We start from the raw sequence: 4,674 nt of genomic DNA, 5'->3' as shown, positions 1-4,674 counted from the left end.
CACTTGCAGGACATGAAAGGGCATCCGCGGTTGCTTCAACTCTGGGGATAAATATTGGAGAAGTCTTTGTTTAACGGTCCAGACATAAAAGTCGTCTTTGATAGTTTGGACTTTTGGAGCTTTTAAGGTATTTATCCAATCCAATTGGCGATCATGCATGCCATTATCTTCGATGAACGCGGTGCCACCAAAGAGGAGTGGCTGCAGTGTCTTCTGTTAAAACATGGGGAACCTATCAGGTACACCGGGCTATTGGCAACGTGAGCACCACACCATGATTCGAACGTGCGCATCCTCTCCGGTCAATCAACCGAACCTGCTAGTAATTCACGGATATACTCCCACCGTCCCAAATTAAGTGTCTCAAATTTACCAGGGAGTAGTTCTTTGTCGATCTGGACGCGAGATAATGTCCATATAACGGCGTTTGGTCGGACTCTAGCTACCACACTCAAATCTAGGACTGGCTAGCTAGCTGCTAGGATCTACCAATGGCGCTGACCAGCTCGGCAGCAGCGTTGGCAGCAGCGTTGGCAACAGTGCTGCTGCTGGCGTTGCAGCTCCCTGCAGCGGCGGTGGCCGACGTGCCTCCACCGCCTAACAGCTGCACCCGCATGTGCGGGAACGTGAGCGTGCCGTACCCGTTCGGCGTCGGCCCGGCCGAATGCTACTGGCCGGGCTTCAACCTCACCTGCCACACGAGCGGTCGGGAGGAGGCGCCAAGGCTGCTGCTCGGCGACGGCACCCTCCAAGTGGCGGAGATCTCCATCAAAAACAGCACGGTGCGCGTCATGCGCGCCGGCGACGTAGAAGTCGACGCTGCCGGCAACGGCTTGTTCGGCGGCGGCCTTGCGGACGACGGCCCCTACACGCTGTCGAACTCTAGCGAGCTCGTCGCAGTTGGTTGCAACGTGTATGCGATACTCCAAGAGAAGAACAAGCTCACCATGCTGAGCGGTTGTGCCTCATTCTGCGACGAAGTCGTCGTCGCAGACAATGCGACTGCGATTTATCTGGAGGAACGAGGCGCATACAACATGGGCAGCTGCCAGGCGCCCCTCATCCCCGCGCACTACGTCGGGAATGGCGTTCCGGGCCAGGTGAGGTTAAAATATTTCGGTTCGAACGGCAGCATCTACGAAATGTTGCGGGCGATGGTGTTCGTCGCGGAGCAGGGGTGGTATCCTCCGTTAGAAATGGACTATCATATACCAGATAAGATGGCAGTTCCATTTCTTCTGGACTGGCTGATCGTTGCCCCAGGTCGGCTGGCTAGCGCGGAGTTGACCGACGGCAAGTGCACCTTGGTCGAAGCCCGCGACGTCTGCAAGAGCAGCGAAAGCAGCTGCCGGAAACGTCCTAGAGGCTATATTTGCTCTTGCCGGCATGGTTACCAAGGCAATCCTTACATCACCGACGGGTGCCAAGGTTAATGTGCACTGGTTATACGCTTTTCTTTCTCATTATAGGCAGAAACGATTTTGACTTTTATTCTTCCTTGATCGATAATCCTTATAAGTGTTGGCTGCTTGTATGTAGATATCAACGAGTGCGACTTCCCTGCAAAAGACACCGAGTGCTACGGAGAATGTACCAACACACAGGGATCCTTCCAGTGTCGTTGCCCGCAAGGAACCATTGGGAACCATGCCCTGCCCAATGGCTGCGTCGAACCCGCCAAGCAGCCTGCAAAACCCAGAAACACTGGTTAGCACCGTTTTACATTACTCCCTCTGTTTTCCTTCACTCCACATATTAGCTTTGTCTAAAGTCAAATTTTACAGACTTTGACAAAGTTTATTGAAAAAACATTAACATTTACAATACCAAATCAATACTATTAGATTTATCATTGAATATATTTTAACCTCATATAAATTTTTATTGTAAAAATGTTCATATTATTTTCTATAAACTTGGTCAAACGTTATAAATTTTGACTTTGGTCAACGTTAATATTCGGACTAAATAAAAATGGAGGGAGTACACGACATTAGAAGCCTACCACTCTGCTTATGCGCACGAGCTCACGACAATAACAATATGCATATATATATATATATATATATATATATATATATATATATATATATATATATTTCAGGTTTAAGCATCGGAATAGGAGTTGGCAGTGGGGCAAGTGTTATTGTCTTTATTCTCATGGTATTTTTCATGATGCAAAAGTATAAACACCAAAGGGCAATAAAATTGAGACATAAATTCTTTGAGCAAAATCGTGGTCAATTGTTGCAACAATTGGTATCTCAGAGAGCTGATATTGCAGAAAGAATGATCATAAGCTTGGAAGAGCTAGAGAAGGCAACGAACAATTTTGATAAATCTCGTGAGCTTGGTGGAGGCGGGCATGGTACCGTCTACAAAGGGATTTATCGGATCTCCATGTAGTTGCCATCAAGAAGCCTAAGGTGGTGGTGCAGAAAGAGATTGATGAGTTTATTAATGAGGTTGCTATCTTGTCCCAAGTCAACCATAGAAATGTGGTAAAACTCTATGGTTGTTGCCTTGAAACAGAGGTCCCAATGTTGGTCTACGAGTTTGTATCCAATGGGACCCTTTATGATCATGTTCATGTCAGGTCATTGTCGTGGGACGACAGGCTACGCATAGCAACTGAAACAGCCAAATCTCTTGCTTACCTTCACTCGTCCATCTCAATACCCATCATCCATAGAGATATCAAGTCTGTTAGCATACTTTTGGATGATACTTTAACAGCAAAGGTAGAGGATTTTGGAGCTTCAAGGTACATTCCAATGGAGCAATCAGGGGTAACAACAATGGTGCAAGGTACAATAGGATATTTAGATCCTATGTACTTCTACACATCGCGCCTCACAGATAAGAGTGATGTGTATAGCTTTGGTGTCATTCTTGTAGAATTGTTGACTCGAAAGAAGCCCTTTTCATACATGTCCTCTGGAGGTGATAGCCTTGTTGCAAATTTTGTTACCCTGCTTGCAGAAGGTAGCTTATTGCAGATATTAGATCCACGAGTGATCGAAGAGGGAGGCATAGAAGTTGAAGAAGTTGCTAAGCTTGCGGTAACATGTGTGAAAATTAAAGGAGAGGATCGTCCAACCATGAGGCAAGTGGAAATGACACTAGAAGGCCTTCAAACATCCATGGACCATGTTCTAGATGGTCAAGTGGCCAGGGAATTTGAGAAGGTTGACGTTGCAATAATTCCACCATCAACTAATAGTACCGAAAGAAACAATGATGATTCAACAAGAAAATACAGCTTAGAAGATGAGTTCATGTTATCCTCAAGGTACCCTCGGTAGGTAGGTCTGCTTAACCAAGTTTTTAGAACGTGCAATTTTGATAATTAATTCAAGGATTTGTGTGCACTATTATGCTATTTATTTAAAGGTGTCACCGATCAATTTGGTCTAATGGCATTGTTGTTTGCTATGTAACAATAATGTGTGATACAATGAAAGGAATATTATTTTTGAAGCGTGCCCATGACGAATTAAAAGAAGTATTTGTGGATTCTTGTAGTTTTTTACATTTTTTAGGGAATGTAATTTTTTATATTCACTTATAACTTTATTCAAGCTCGACAAAATTAAAGGTACAATGCTTAGGGTCCTAGATCCAGGAAATTAAAAAATAACTCCTTTAACTAAGAACTACAGTGAAATTTCTAGAATCATCTTCTCTGCGGCATCAACATTGGCGAGGTGAAATACTATCAAGGCTTCAATCAGATCGGAGCAGCGACGCCAGCACTCGTACACTTACACAAATTGGCTACCTTCATAGGTTTCAGAAACACTCTTTACTTGCCCATCCAAAAAGATGGGAAACCATGAGCGTTGAACGTACTTGGGACGAGGTTAATCCCCAAAAGGGACAAGTCGTCGAACCACAAGATCTTCAATAGATCACCAAAGCATGACTCCAAAATCATAATGGATCGCACCAACAAAAGTAAAAGGAACACTAGCACAAACTATATGAACGTCTATGCGAGGACATAAACATAAAATCTGCAATGTCAGACACATCAAACCTGTAGAGACACAAACTGTCTGGCTCTTTAGCGTACCCTGATAATACTTTGCCACGGCAGGAAAAGAATCAAAGCATCTTTATTCTTGATAGCATGCTAGGATGTTGCCAATGAAAACTGAAGACATGAAGCTAATAAAACTTTTGAATACAACTACGGAGATGGAAGTTTCCCTCACCTCGCAGCATGACAGCTAGATGCATGGGGAACCAATGAAACTTTTGGCAGTTGAACCGGTAGAACCTTAGCCTCTCATTGATGTGTATGCAATTGGTTACATGATCCCTCAATTTGTTACTCGAGGGAGTTGATGAGTCCCTTTTGGCATCACTAAATTATCCCTTGTTTCTGCATAATAGTTCTAGGATTTTTGAAATTTTACCGTGCCTGTGCACCCTTTTTCACTGATTTCACTAGGTTCCCAAAGAAGAAGGTTATTTTGTGGAGAGAGGATTATGTGGGATAAACCAGCCACGCAGGGCTTTCCAGAGGCAAAGACGTGTGGTACGAACATGGATGCTCATACGATACGGCACTATCACCACCTGGTCAACTACTTCAACCTCGTGTGACCGGATTTCGCAGGTGACAAATAGAGAGGCCAGAACCATGAAGCGGAATTGGAAAACTTCACT

General features: G+C 44.5%; 1 pseudogene; it reads left to right on the top strand.

The window, feature by feature from the left end:
* The first annotated feature begins 491 nt into the window (after positions 1 to 491).
* Positions 492 to 3,305, top strand: LOC125517386 (annotated as a pseudogene).
* Positions 3,306 to 4,674: the final 1,369 nt, after the last annotated feature.

This window comes from Triticum urartu, chromosome 6 (genome assembly GCF_003073215.2).
Source record: "Triticum urartu cultivar G1812 chromosome 6, Tu2.1, whole genome shotgun sequence".
NCBI lineage: Eukaryota > Viridiplantae > Streptophyta > Magnoliopsida > Poales > Poaceae > Triticum > Triticum urartu.
This window is presented reverse-complemented; position numbering and strand designations above follow the sequence as displayed.